Source organism: Diadema setosum, chromosome 14 (assembly GCF_964275005.1).
Source record: "Diadema setosum chromosome 14, eeDiaSeto1, whole genome shotgun sequence".
NCBI lineage: Eukaryota > Metazoa > Echinodermata > Echinoidea > Diadematoida > Diadematidae > Diadema > Diadema setosum.
The window spans coordinates 21,263,041-21,279,208 of record NC_092698.1 but is presented as its reverse complement, the minus strand read 5'-3'; the positions used below and the strand labels follow the sequence as shown (position 1 = coordinate 21,279,208).

Sequence of the window (16,168 nt, the reverse complement as noted above, 5' to 3'; positions counted from 1 at the left end):
ATAAAAGATGACCCCTTTTACACCCTTATGCACCTGTCAAGCTGTCTCCTTTGGTACCACTTTCTCAGCTCTGTAACTATCGCAATTCCATTCTTTCTTGTCTGGGGGCGTTGAAATACGATGCTCAAATGCACACAAAGACATGGGAGATGAATCTGTTTGTACAGAACCGCGCTGCAGTAAAAATTCTATGACAAAAACAAATTATGTGGTGAACCAAAAAGAAAAAAAAAATGTCCAGAGGGGCAGATAAGCATTTGCATTTTTTCTCAATATGGACTTAGCATAGTTCCTGGTAAAGATGTTCCTATGTATCCACAGAGTGTTCTTCGCAACTTCCTAATTTTTCAACATGGGGAGGGAGTTTCCTTCTTTCGTGTTGTTGGTTTTGTGTTTCAAATCCAAACTAAATTGTCAGTGTGGTGCATGACAAAAAGCATCACCAAAAAAAGACAAAGAAAAAGTAATGTGCAATGTTATTCATTATTATTGTTGTTGTTGTTGTTGTTGTTGCTTTTGTTTTGTTTTGCTGTATTGTTGTACAAACCCTCAGCGAGTATCCTATGTAGTGATATCAACAGAATTGTTGGTGTTTACTTCCATCGTAAACCAGTGTGGATCTTTACATTGACCTCTGTCAAGGATTAACTATGGATCCATTAATAATGAAACAATACAGAGATGAAATCATAGTATGTCTCTCCAATTTATGTCTTAAATTCTTTCCCTTGCCTTGCCCTTCCCCCAACATATTTTATACACCTTTGGGCTCTGGAATAAAACTTTATTTAAGACAGAAACAAACATATTCAAACCTATTGAACCCACACACAAGCATAATATCATGAGCTCGAGATACATGCACATTTGCGCCCATCACATCACAGTTTACCAGCTGTTTTTCCGCCCCGGCCAGACTAACCCAATTCTTGTTTGCGCAGAGATGCGATTTGATTGGAAGGAATTGAAGGACGTGATTTGTGATCTTCCGATCGCGTAAGAAGTGTGGAGACTGGGGATGACGTCATGTCTTGCAGAGAGAAGGCATCGACAAGAATGTCGGGCGCCATTCTCTTTTCACTGGATGAAGAAGCCGAAGTAGTGTTCAAAGCTCCTTCCTTCAGAATCTTAGTATTTGGTAAGATGAGTTGAAATTTTGTGAAATTGAGATAGAGTAAATCGTATTTAAACAGTTGATAAAAAGCATCTGTGTGTGTCTCCTAGATGCAAGACTAGTGTTTGAAGATTGTATCACACAGAAGAATCAAATCTTTGCACGATAATTTGATGAACCTGAGCAGTCAACAAAATTAGGGCAATGAAACAAAAGTCTGGATTGAGAACTTAGTGGCAAAATCATGTCAGTGTATCAAAGAGAGAGGGGAGGGGGAGGAAAATGGGAAGAGGTAACTGTTTACCCCAGAAATACCGCCAAAGTTGTGCAAGATGTGATGGAGGAGGGGATAGAAAAGCACAGCAGAGGAGGGCTAAGCCCACAAGCCTGGCAGGAGGCAATGTGAATGAACGGTGGAGAGCCGATGCCCCCAACTCGAGCTCAGAAATCATGCTGCAGATGAGAGTGAGCAGATCTTGTTACCACGGCGACGCAGCATCGGCGGATGCATGATCACGCATCAGACGGGATGGTTTACCTTTCCTTTACCGAGAATAAAGAGAGAGAGAGAGATAGACAGACAGACAGACAGACATGTGAGAACAAGAGAGATGAGAACAGCATGCAGGATGCAAAACTGTATTCACAGAGCCGTCCTGAATACTCATATCTGAAATTTGGCCCAACGAACGAGGCTTCCGGTACAGGATACCGTGCTTAAACAGCCATTCATCCTCCCCTAGTGAAAGCGATGTGTAGAGCCAAATGAAATTACTCAATGCCTGTATTTTCTGTCCGAGGTTGTGACGTCCATCCGATCGCTGATGAAAAATGGAGCTGGATCTATTTCCAGGATGTGTGTCCCTCCACCGCTGCACTACCAGCTCCCAGAGGATGCAAAGTTTCATCAAAGTGGGGGGGGGGGGGGGGGCACACAAAGCGGTTCGCCACACCATCCCCAGATGTTCTTTTCATCCCCCGTCCACATATCTGTCATATTTTTGAATCGGAAGGGCTTCTTTCTGATTTTATAAATCTTGTGTGTGTTTTGCATTGGCACTTCCTCCATCAGGCATCTGTGTTTAAGTGTATTCATCTGAGGAGTACAACAGCAAATAGTGCTCCCTACTGGGGTGGGGTGTTTAGTTTTTACCCCCCCCCCATGACCCTTGAGTTAAACTTGTAGTATCATTTATGTCATCAGTTTTATATCAGAAGAGGTCTAACAGAGTGTCTAATGGCAATGACCATGAGTTTGAAGTCTGATCACAATGCATTTGGTGCGAAAGGTAAATATAACAGAGGATTAATAGAAACTTCAGATATATTGTTGATTGGAAACTGTTATATGTATCTTTCCCTGATAACTTGCTAGAAACATTATTGGTATGTTTGAATGCATGTGTTAATGTTGATATTGTAACTTGTTAGTATCTACTTGAGAAGAGCAATAACAGTTTTAAGAGTTTCTTTTTTTCATTTCTTATCTTATTTTCAAATGGCCTGCAGTGGGTGTGTTAATGCAGCCTTTTGCATAAAAAATGAACCTCAATATCCCCGCTTACGGGCATGAAACATCTCGGGAAGCAGTGTCATGGGAGCACACCTTTAGCAGTATTTCATCACCGCCATTCCAGGTTGTTCAGCGGAGGTAATTCCGTCTCTCATGGCGCAAGCAATTAATGGTCACTGACAAGTCCCCCGGTTCGCCCGACTTTGGCGTACGTGGCTCTCTCTCTCCCCATCATCTGGCAGGAGTCGTGGGTTGAAGAGAGAGAGAGAGAGAGAGAGAGGAGAGAGCGAGATGGGTAATAGATTAGCCTTTCACGTTGCTGGTGTCTGGCCTGCGAAGTGAAGAATATGGAGAAGCCATCATTTGAGGTAGATTAAAACAAAATAAGAGGAGAAAATTCTTGCCAATTTTACTCACTCTGGCTCCTCTCCGCGCAGGGCATAATCATGTGTCAGAGTTTGAAGCCTAATCACGCTGATTACGACGGAGCTGTTAATGATGCGCTTTTCCAATCTAGCCGAACTACACGAAGCACCATGTTTGGAGGTTGGGGGGGGGGGGGGGGGGGGATTAAAAGAATCGTAGGGAGTTGGCCTTGTGAAAGTCAATTTCACTGCTGACAGTCAGTTTGAAAGCACAGTGCTCCCTCGATGCAATCTACTTCAGGATGATCTCTGTGAAGTACTCAGTCTGACTTATTGGGGGAAAATACTCAAGATTTGATATCCTCTTTAAGAGTGAGACTGATGAAGTTTGCATGAGATGTAGCAGTAAAAAGCCTGTCATGAAATCAACATGTAGAGATAGAGAGGAAAAAGTATGTTGAACTTGTTGAAGTTTGATACAGGAAAACAGTCTGTCAACAGAGAAGATTGGGAGAATTAAAGGGGCACAGCACGTTTAATCACCCATAGCAAAATTTTGAAGAAAAAGGGTTGGCTTTGCCATATCAATAATATACTGTTATAAGTGTTTGTTTTCTCTCTCTTTCTCCCTTTTATCTATTAGTCCATCTGTGTATCTATCTATCTATCTCTCTATCTACCGTATATGCCATATATTTAGCAAGTCTAAATTATCACAAATCGGGACTTACCAAAGATTTCGCAAGTGGTTAAGTTCGCGATCATGGAGTGCTGTACTGAACGGAGAAATGTATGCATGCATGCATCACATTCGTATCGGGATCAGAGTCATTATTTTCACGTCTTTAATTTCGCGAATAGCACCTGACTCGAGAAATTCGCAAAAATAAGAACCTTGCAAAATATTCGGCATATGTAGTATCTGTCAGTCCATTGACCTATATATCTATTCATTCAGAAATGCTATGTTAGTAGCATCTGGTGCTTCATAAAATGAGACTCCTTTCTCCGTTTTTCCCCCCTCCCCACCCATCTCTTTCTAGGTTTATTACACATACTGAACATTCAGAAAATTTGTGGAGCAAGAATGGTCTATATTGGAGCCCAATTTAGAAACCCATTGATGAAAGCCCAGAGTATTGCCACCGCCTAGAAGCGGCCGGCATCTGTCAGTGCGAGTCTCACAGTTAATGCAAGAAACTCTCGTGGGGGTAACGGGGATAAGCTGCTTGTACAATGTATGCTGACATATAAATAGAACGCAAGTTAATGTTGGATTGATTTCATGGTCTTCCAACTTATTTCTCTACTCTGACAAATTTGCCGCAGGCACTTTCCCTTTTTGTAGACAATTTGTTGGAGAAAAGTGAGGAACGCTCGTTTTCTCTGGCTTCTTTTCCAGGGATCTACTTATGCACGTCAGTGATTACAAAGTGACTTTTATATAAGACAGTGTTTGAGGATTTTCACACATTTTGTGGTGTTGACACATCTGTGAGGACTTGATGAAAAGTAATTGGCAAATCATTCGTGAATTAGTGTAGTAGACTCGGCAGGGATTTTAATTTGCCAAACTGAGATGGCACCAAATAGTTACAGGACGAGAGTAACAGATTTGAACACCTATTCATTTAAGTGCAGAAAATTGAGCTTAGATTCTCTTTGTGGTATAGAAGTGGTGGAAGGGAGTGTCGGTGATTTTCAGGAGAAAGGAAACAGCCAAAAAGTGACCATAATTGTAGATTGGGGTATTCTTGTATGTGTTTAAGTTGTGTAGAGGGGGGGGGGGGGATCGGGTAACAGTAACACATGAATAAGTTACAGCAATCACAAACTTGTAAAAGGTTGTTAATTCATTGTGTCATGTACTTTGTTGTTAGAATACGTGCAGATGGTTGAAGGGGGAACAAGAGTCAGAAAATTGTGGTATTGTGGATGCAGAGTATGGGTATCAAGGTTTACAGTCCAGGCAAAAGAATCTAGACTCAGCTACTAGCTTCGGTGATTCTCTTTTTAATTGCTCTAAAATGTATAATGCATTAGTGCAAGAATTTGGATGAATCTCTTATGTTTTCCCTTTTTATTCGTTTCTTGTGAGCTTGTTTTTGCCACAAAAGAGTGTGTTGTTTATCCTCTTAATCTCATTCTGACCCCCCCCCCAAAAAAAAAAAAAAAATGATAAGTATATGTTTGATGATATTCATGGGCTGAAGTCACTGATACAAAGTTTTTGCCTCAGGATATCTTGTAGCGACTAGCACACATTGGTAGATGTCCGTGTCATAGACCAAGCTCTTGAAAGAGCTATGAATAGTGCAGGCCTGGGATGAGCTTGGAAAACCAGAGAGCGCTGCTTGGAGCCCTCTGGTCTAGTATGATCTGGGCTGAACGGGAAAGCTCATGAGTTCCCTGTGATTCATAGATGCCAGGAGAAAGATGTTTTAGGGCATGTTTAAACATAGCTTGGGGTAGATTATGGGCCCAAGAAATGAAATGAAAACACAGGGATGTTACAGATGGTTGTGCTAGGTAGCGACAAGCCGGATATCATGGCAGAGGAAGTTGTCATCGCGAGATGGCAGACGAGATACGAAAAAATTCTGCGATGCTGACACAGGCAGGGAATTAGAACAGTGACCTCAGTCACTCAAAACGTGCGATTCAAACTCATAGTGACTCATTTTGTTTCCCTTGTTTGTTTACTTGTATCTCTTCCTGCTCACAATTTCCTATAATTTTCCCATGCTTTTCTTTCTCTTTCCACTCATCCCGTGCTCATCCTCTTCTATAATGCAACACTCATCTCCTTTAAGTCTCATTCGGCTGTCAACGTATGTCCGTTCATTTTTGGTGCAAATACACTGTAGACACAGACATGTCCCCATTCACAAAGTTCCTTGCCCGATGCTTTCCACTGAACTATACTTGAACTTTCCAAAATGCATCAACCTCCCCCCCCCCCCATCCATTTCCTCAACCTCCCCACACTATACCCCCTCCCCCAAAATCATTTTGGCAAATGTCTTGTGGTTGGGTCTATTCAGACCACATCATATATCACTCAGGATTAGGAGTTACATGGGGTCAAAGAGACCGCCACCGGGAAAGATGACTAGTAGTAGAATTCTCCTCCTTCTCCTCCCAAATGTGTATTTGTTCATCGGAGTGAAATATTTCTAAGGGGCTGGCGGTAGAGCCATTATCAAGTGCCATAAATGGATGGTGTTAGCATTGCTAAAATGCACCGTAAATTAAGTAAACTGACACGTCATAGCTCATTTTTATTTTCATTTATGTCCCCGTGTTTGTGACTGGCTGCAAATTTAATTTGATGGAAGACCTGACCTGAGAAGGTATATTGGGGAGAAATTTGCATCTAAAGTTGAAGAGGAAGTTAGGCCTACCCAGGGACAATGCAAGATAGTCATAATTCATAATGTTTGATTTAGAATTAAAACATGTGTGTGATAAAGTTGAGAACCAGAAGGACATTGACATCTAAAGATGCCTCACTGGGTTAAAGGGAAACTTCAACTTTGTGTCCAAGTAGAGCCCAGGTAAATGCAAACATATATCAAAGTTTTGCTTACTTGGACCAAGAATTAGAAAATTACAGGTATGGAATTTGAAAGTCAGGTAGGCCCGTATTTGTGCAAATGTGCATTGTAAGTCACAGTAATGATCTCAGTGGACACCCATTAATTTCTGTACTTTTTTTTTCTGGTTATACCGTCGTTAAATGCAACTTGAGCCTGCAGTGAAACATCCTTTAACCCGTTGAGGATGAGTCCCGAGTATACTCGGGCAGGTGTCTATGGGAAATGTGTGTTGTAGCGAAATCAGTCCGTCCTCAACGGGTTGTTCTCATACAGTGATGTCATTTTCATTATACATGTACTGGTTTGAAAGCAGTTGTGGTGATTGCGATTTCTCCCTGTATGTCAGCGGTAGCTTATACACCTGACACTTTACTCTGTTCACACTCCTATCTTTGTTTGATGTGAACATGTTTCATCTCCATAAAGCATTACATGGTAGTCTGTGTTCAGTGGTTTCTGTTGCTGTTATATAAGGTGTAAAATCATTGCAAATTGTACCTAGATCTATACCAAATGGATGTGTAAAGTAGTTCAGAACATCATAGTAGTGTATCGAAGTGGATCCATATACCATTAATAGCGCATGTTTAGTGAGGATGCATCCTTAAATCTATTTGAACATCCCCACAGCTACTTTGTTCTCGGTTCATTTGTAAGTGTTCTCCTCCCATACTCACACACACATCCTTTCTGCCTCACTCTACCCCTCTCCCTCTCTTTCTCCCTCTTTTTCTCTTCCTTCTTTGATCCCTATCTATACCCTTTTATATATGTTCATGATGCATTATATCTATCTATCTATCTATCTATCTATCTATCTATCTATATATCTATCTATCTTTCTCTCCTGCCTTGTTTCCTATCACAAGGGATGATAGGTCGAAGGGAAAACGCTAATTGGAGTCATTTGCCTCCACAAAGGGCGTCCTCCAAGTCAATCTATGGCACCCTTGGGGGGAGGGGGCGGGGAGGCTAGGGCATAAATCTTGCCCACCCCACTGCATAGGGCCCCCTTCACTACAGTGTCTCTACCCACTCCCTTCCCCCTGTGATGGAGTATCTACACGCTAATTGCTCTTTTGGATGAAGACTAAATGGCTTTGCTCTTCATTTCTTGAAGGTCAACATCATTGAGGTCGTAATTGTTTTCCTCTTTTTATCTTTTGATCCTGTGTCCTTTCCCCTCCCCTTCCCCTTCCCCTCCTTTCAATTATCATGTGAATGCACACCATTTTGACTGTGATACTTTCAGAAGATGGGATAAGCACTGCAGTGAAAAAAATGAAACCATTTATCACTAGATCTAGAATAATACTTCATGATAAAGAGCCATGTGCATGACAGAAGGCCCATTTACACTTGCTTGGAAAAATCGCAACATTTGGGTGCAAGTTGCTAAGCAACTACACCCAAACGCCCTCGAAACATCGCCAAAAAAATTGCCAGCAGGAGTGTGATTTTTTGAAACATCGCGATGTTTGAGGCGAAGTTCGCGAGTGTAAACCCCAGCTGCAGAAATATCGCGATTTTTCATCACGTGACTTTCGGTGTCGGATAACACCAAGAGTTTACGCTCGCTCCCGATCCCTCTTTGGGACGTGTAGAGAGTACATCGGTCATTGGCCAGAGTACTGGTACACAGTACATGCTGTACATATGCAGGTCTAAACGGCCGATCCTCGATCGGCTCACGATCTCTCACCTCCCATTCCCTGATGAAACAACATGGTGTAGTACATGAAAACTAGTAGCAGACCTGAAGTTCTACAACCACGTATCATCACCCCATGATGACTTAACAAAATGATGTTCTCCCAGAAATGCGTTGATTTTGGGAGTGCCCATATTTCTCTCGGTATTATTTACATTGTTTGTGGAATACAGGGGTACGTAACAAGTGTCAGTAAAACAATGGTGAGTTCTTGCTGTCGCCTGATAAAATACCAGTCCTAAAAAAAAAAAACGAGCCTGCTTCTCACTTTCGTCATAATATCGGTGAAATTTCATGATCCTCCTGAATGCCGCTTTCATCAGCTTTCTCATATACTTAGATGAAGTTTTACACACCTACTACGTATGTGATCTAATATAGCAAGCTGTGTAGTTTTACTGTAAGTTTACACTTGAGAGAAACATAAATTTATGTGTGCATTGTACTGATGATAAAAAGCCCTGGCTCAACGTTCCAACCAGCTAGCTGTAAACAAAATATACTGCACTGCAGTGAAAACGAACAGAATGGCCCGCGCTTGAAAAGAGGTAAATTACACATGCGCACTACCGACCAAAAAATCGTGATGTTTCGTGAAGCTCAAACTTTGCATACTTTTGCGCAAGTGTAAACGGTGGAACCAAAATATCGCGATTTTAAAAATCGCGATGTTAGTAGGTGTAAATGCGGCTAATGTATAGATTGATTGTATGACACTTAGATCCATCTGTTATAGTTATAAACCTTCTCCACAGAGGAGCAAGCACTCACTATCTCTCTTTGGGTATGTTGTATAAAGTTTGATGTGATTAAACCCTGATTAGAGGGATTTGAGTTACATCCCTTTCTATAATGCTCAATAGATTTTTCCTTTGGAGCGGGCTGTTTTTCCTCTGCTTCCAAAGTGGATGCATTTGCAGACAACATTGTGCGAGCTTGCAATCACTGCTGATCTGTTCAGAGATGTGCACATTTCAGAAATTTGTTCAGCCGCTAATCCTGATCCTACCAATGAAAATGTCAAATGCAGTCTGAATGCATGGACTATGGTGCAAATTGTCGAATTGCAGATGTTATTGAAATGAAAAGCAGAAAAAAAAAGAGAACAGGTTCTTTACCACCAAAAGCAAGATCTTCACATAAACTGATCTTTTTTTCTCTCCCCATTTGGCCAGCCCCTCAATCTTCTGAGAAAGGGTGGCAATTCGTGGACATGGTTGCTTGAATCAGAGGGCTCACTGTTTTAGCGACATTGGCAAAACATTGGGCGTAATAAAATGCTCCTAATTTCTTTCATTCGCACCTGTTCTTATCTCAATTTACCACAGCTGCAAGCAGATTATCTTGTGGAATCTTCTTACAAACCAACAAGAAGAGAAGGAAACAAAGAAAAGATTGAAGAAAGTAAGGTAAAGCAGAAAGGGGGGGGGGGAACCCTCAAAAATATAGCCACAAGGGGCAAAGTTTTAGCCAATTTTAAGCTTGGCGTTGTTCAATTTTCGGCAAAACTATTGAACCCAGAGAGAACACTGTATTGGCAACTGCGTACCACCCATGTTGTGTAAATTGGTGTCCTGCATGGGACAGTTCCACATTACTGTGACCGATAAATGTTATTTCTTATTTGCCCATGTGGTCTAGACTACAAAAACAGACCTTTTGTAAAGTATCACTTGTGAATGCAAATATTGTAGTAAATTTGCCTATAGAGTATCAGGGGAATATTAATAAACTGCTTAGGTTTGAGACACAATGTGGCTGTGGCAGAGGAGACTATTTTAGACTGCAACTTCCCTCTTCCCTAGGATGTATGAATGCAGAATTTTTCAAGGAATCAAGGCTTGTTACCTTAAGACTATCCCCCAGCATGGGCATAAGTGTTTGGGAGGAGTGGTATAGGGGCATGATGAGGGCATTTTGAGAGGAAATGAGAGTGTTCCTTACAAACAGTATAAGAGGTCTACATACAGGATTTATTAGTTCCACATTAACCTTCTCGTTCTCAATAACTGGATATATCATGCAACTTATTGAAAGAAGAGTATGTCCTTGTCTTTTACAGGGATGCATTGCCATGTCTTTGAGTGCCGTCAAGAGCCAGATAACCCTTCATAAGAACATCCAAGATGTGGTCTCTAAATCGTTGGTGGCAATATGAAAATGAAATCATTGCCGCGCAAAAAGTTTTCCGAACAGCCAAAGAGCTGTTCGTTGCACCTGTCTGCTGCTATTACTTGAATTACAGTGGAATGCATACTGAAGGTGCTATGCCTCCATGACCTTTTCATTTCAATCGAACCAGTCTTATTATATATAACCCTCAGCTACCCACCAGTGTTCAAGTCTGATTAATCACTTTTGGCAATTAGTCTTCTACCAGCTTAGATTAACTCCTCTAGGACGTAGTCCAAGATAAGGTCACAGAGGTTAAACTCGATTTATAGCTAAAGGGAAAAGAAGCCCTTTCTTTACAGTTTTCTGTACTTTGTGGTTCGTTTTCTCTCCCCCCCTTTATTTTTTTTCCCTTCCCTCTATTTGAACTCTTTACCTCATTCCAATTTGTTTTGATAACCGTGATATATCAAGCTGTGGAGGAAATTTGTTACAAATAAGTGGTAATCCGGCCCATGATTTCCCCCTCGCCAAGTCCAAAGTTGCATATTTTACGACTCGACAGCGCAACCCAAGAGCAACCCAAGAGCGCAAGATGTACCAAGTTGGGGGGCCCCTGCATGAATTTGGGTCTGTGTTGCTATAGAAACAGTATGTGGCAGCAGCTGGAGGCATTTTCTTTCCAGTTAAAGGAAAGTCTTCTATTTCGAATACCATTTTCAGATTTGCATGGCATGTATGTTGTGGGAAAGAATATGGTAGATGAGATATCTTGACACAAATGTTGAATGATTTAGATAGATCTGGTAAAACTCACACAAAAACTATGTGACTCTCTATTGTATATGATGAATCCATTATGAGTTAGACTGTAAATCCCCCCCCCCCCCCCCGTAGGTTGAGATGTATCTCAGTTCTTCTCCTTCTCACACTGCAAAGCACTTCATTATTATAATCAGAGGTTAAAGCAGACACACACACATACACACACACATACCCACACATGCTAAAAAATTGCCAAGTGTATGTAAGATTTTACAGACTCCGTTCCAGTGTTCCTCTGTCCTAATATGAACTACAAAGCAGAGGTTTGACATAGGAAAAATAAGATGGATAAGTAGGTTAAAAGAAACAGTGATAAAGCAATTTTGTAATTTCTGTGGGGGTGGGAATGATAGTCTTTGGTGTTCAAGAGCCAGTGTGAATAAAGTTGAAGGCAAAGATAATATGCTGCAGAGTCATGACCCCAAGTTACCCCTCTGTGACATTGTCACTAATCAAAGCCCACTCTTTGTAATTACTGCTACCTCAAATCAAGACACCCATTTCCATTTTTAAGTTCTCTACAGCTCTGTAATTGAAATGCATTTAATAGCCCATGGGTCATCTGTTGGCTACAAAGTCCTGCTCTTTTCAGGAAGACAAGGTGTAAATGAGACCATTTGTCGTGGTTTCTTTAGCAGTGGGGTCAAAAAATGGCCCACAAGCCTCAAAGCGGATTTAGCGGTGGTTGGTATACATGCATCCAGCAATAGGTGTGTCTTCTTCTAAACTCCTTCCCCCTTACTTGGTTTGACTTTCATTTTGAGTTTATAGTTCCCTCGTGTGGTTTGTCTGTTTGCTTGCATGTTTGACATTGTCATGGGGTGATTCTCCGAAATTTGCCACACATTCTCAGAAATTTGCCCCACGTGTGCCAGGATGAAGCATCTTTCTTAGGGTAGAGTGTGGTCGGCTGATGGGCTTTTTATTTTTGAGCATTTTGAGGGTAAGCATTATTTTCTCTCTTTTTTAACGGAAACTGGGAAACAAGGAGTGTAACAGCTCTTGGGTAGTTAAATCCAGATGTGAACATAAGGTGATGTGAGATACATACATTTTTTTAGAACAATATCTATGTGTGAACAACACTGTAAAACCAGAAATTTTCATGTGCATGAAAATTTCTCGAGGAGCCAGGATTCGCAAAAGTGAAATGCACGCGAAAGTTTCTGGATATACAGTACATGTACTAAAAAAAAAACTGGACCACAGTCAGAGAAAGAGAAAGGGAGATTCAGAGAGTGTGTGTAAGAGAGGGAGAGAGAGAGAGAATGAGATGGGACATACTGAAAGAAAAAGAAAAATTCTACCAATGTTTGATCTTGTAGAAATAAATTTCTCTTTTCAGCACAAACGATTACTGCCATTAGTGCATGCACGTGCCCCTTCCCCCACTCCATTCTCCATGATGACACCTTTTTTTCACTTTGTCGCTTTTGATGCTGCGGCATCGAGTCCTAGCATCAGATATTTGGCTCATTACGGGAAGAAAGAGAAAATCTCATGTAATCGGGATAAAGCGATAATAGGTGTGACAAATAACACGGCAATCTTTTATTTCCCAAAGCTGATTTTCAAGGTTTCAATTATGACACCCCGATTGTTTGCATTGATGTCACCTTTGCTGAGATGTGAGAAGAGATTGCTTTTCGAGCAAAGCGATGTAATGTGTCATCGTAAGAAAGGAGAGCATGATACGGTCATTATGAAGAAGAAATGGGTCACGAGATTGATTATGTGGTTTTTACCACTTCATTACACCAGAACAATCCAGGGGCAATTGTAATTCACTCTAATGCCCCGTAGTGAACGTGCCAAGGATGTCGTTTAAACTAATCCGTCACGATTTAACGAGAACAAGAGGAAATCCTAATTTTCGAAGTCAATGCCCTACATGCGTGTATAGGTGCTACGTGAGATGGACTTGTGGGCTATTGATCTAGTCATGCTCAATTTGTCTCGGTGTCTCAAAACAGAAATTGGATCTTGTTTTAGTATGCAGGGGGTGAAATCTCACAAATTTCAGCGAGGAGGATGAATGACATAGACTTGTCAGAAAAAAAAAAATATATATATATACAATCATTTCTAAACTCTTTTCCATCAAATTTCTTTGTCTCTTCCAGACCTCCAAGGCAATGGCCTCGCGGAATACAGCAAAGAAGGAGTGAAAGACTTTTCGCAACTTCTGACCGATCCTCTGAACAATCAACTCCTGGTTGGTGCAAGGTGAGAAAGAAAAAAAATATATATATATAAATTTAATATTCCTTTGTTGTTTGTTGGGTAATTGCATAGAACGACACACAAACCAGCAAATAATGATTTGGAGGTGGGTTTGTGTGTGCGTGTGTGTGTATCATGTAGTCAATGACCAAAGGTCCTGAATGTTACACTACCTTTACGGTGTCTGGAAGCAAGCCTTGCCTTCATGTGCAAAACATCATGGGATGTCTCAAATTGAAATGGTCCTCATGTAGCATAAAATTTCAATTCATTCTATTCATGCTGAATTTTACAATGGCGACCTGAACAAATCTTATCCAATCAAGAAGTTGATATAAAAGTGCATTCTAGACACACAGAAAAAGTGTGATTCATTTGGAATCCAAGCTGAAAGTTTGTGAGCTATTTTCGATACTCCATGTCATCATCAGCCTAATTGGATATGAATTAATGGGACTATGAAGAAGGCTTCTACCATTGATGCACAGCGAGCACTGAAGTAATTCTCAGGATAACATATAATTCTAAGCATGTATTCCTGCCCCCCACCACCACCCAAGCTCTCTGTTGTAAGAGAAGGGTTATAAATGTGTCTAAAGTGAAAAACATCTCTTTACGTATTCTTGCAATGCATGCTCGTAATGTTGCTGTAATGTACTTAGATTGGAAGGTCAGCATAATCTTTCACAGGAATTCAGAAATACTTACCTTCATCAGAAGACAATGAGATTGTAGGACATCTTGTACATCCAAACCTTTAGGGACACATTTAGCTAAATCGATGGTCATCTGATAATAGCCGGATGTCTCCTACCCTAACCAATCTTGTTTCCTTTTTCTTTTCTTTTCTTTTTTCTAACTGTCAATGTATCATCAAGGATGAGTGGTGATTAAGAATAAGAACATCTTGGAGGGCACTAAAAATCTCCCTTTGCTTTCATACAATCAATAAGAGTTAAGAGATTTGGAGGTACTCTCATTTTATGACCCCTCCTTTGTCCATACCATACCCTTCATCTGTGGTCCATGCATCCTTTATTAAAGGCTGTTTCCTTGTACGTTTGTGCCACGGTAACACACATCCGTGCTTCGTCCCAATTTTGTGTCCCCCTTTCGGCCAGCGGCTTGTCTCGTTTCGAGGGCATTCACACGTGGCATCATTTAGAAAGATGATGAGATCCTTTTTTTTTTCTGTTTTTGCTCCTCCCGGGGCTATGATGTTAGGATGATAGTGGTGTGTTCCCTTTGGGAAATAAGTCACTGTCTTCTATTTCATTCAACTCTGTATCCAGGATTCATAAAATAAATGGGGAGGGAGGGTGGGGGAAGGGATAAAGAAGGATGAAATAAGAGGAGAATATTGCTTATGGTATATTTAGGTCCTTAAATTTTACCACACATACTGTGTTTGGGATAGGCACTAGCCTCTAAATAGATTTCCTAGGGCTCTTGGCATTCCTGTACACACATTTTTTTTTTTTTTGGGGGGGGGGTGGGGTGAGGTGGAATGGAGAATTACGGGCTAGGACTCCATGCTCCAGTATTTTGGCTGAGGCTAAGCGAACACAGTCCCCTGAATTTGCGAGGAATTAAACAAGGTGCATCATTCGCAAATTGGATTGCAAAACTTTCCCCCCAAGCCCACTTTAGGGATGATCAAATTTGTTTACTGTCATCTTCCCTGCATCAAATAACATTCCATTCTGGCAGCATGTTATCAGATCATTCGGAATTCTCTGAGGAGGAATAAACTCCCGGACGCAAAGTAAATTCATTTTCTCATTTTCTCTTCTCATTCCCCTGTATTTGTGCTCATTACATCGGAGAATCCAGTCAATTTCTACTTTGTAATGTTTTTTTTTTCTCTTCGCAGTAAGAAAATGACATTGTTTCATTTCCTGACTCAATTTCCACTGCTTGATACATTCATTATGTTGGCGGTCATACTTGCTTCAGGCAAGTTTTTTGTGTGTACAGTGTATCAAACTTCTCATCAAAACATCAAATTCTGTAGAGTGAATCAATTTCCATTTCAGTCAGTTAATGACATTTTCAGTCAATCTAAATGATGATGAGAATACTTTCACGATAGCTATCTTTCTCTTTGTATAAGTCCATGAACAGTGAGTTTTCTTGATATGCTATTCGCTGGAGATGGGCTGTATGTTATCTATGTGCATCTGTATTTGGAGATACAAACCAAGAGAGTTTGAAGAACTTTACATAAGAGATTTAACATGAGACATTTTGATTGACTGAATCTGGGGGGATTACTGCTGAGGATGCAGGCAAATAACATAGGTAAATTTGGCATGATTCAAATTTATCCGTGAAAGGATTGCAGTGCCAGTCAATATGTATGGAATAAACTTTTTCTGAAAGAACATAATATGTTTACCTGTACAGCCTTCATAGCCTGTTCCATGCTTATTCTGTTCTTCTGAATGTACGATTCACATTGTATGAAATTTGTTAGATGCAGTTCAATGACACTTCTAAGTTTACAACAACCATGGAGAGGGGGAATTCTCTTTAAATTTACTTCTCGCCAAATAGAGCTCACTTGAATTGAAGAGGCATTGATACTTCATGTACAAATACAGCGTTATGCCACTAACTGAAATATTCAGGTTTACTGATCCGACTGTATGATGTTCAGTATGCATCAGTTATTTGTCTCAGTATAGATATTTTTTATTCTTTTAA

The 16,168-nt window shown here is 40.7% G+C and overlaps 1 long non-coding RNA gene across 1 annotated transcript in view; it reads left to right on the top strand.

Moving 5' to 3' along the window:
* The window catches only part of LOC140238157 (uncharacterized), a 90,275-nt gene that overhangs the window by 73,716 nt on the left and 391 nt on the right, over window positions 1-16,168 (top strand). Inside the window, exon 2 of the long non-coding RNA XR_011901889.1 lies at window positions 13,363-13,465. This is a non-coding gene — a long non-coding RNA (uncharacterized lncRNA). The remainder of the gene's footprint in view (window positions 1-13,362; window positions 13,466-16,168) is intronic.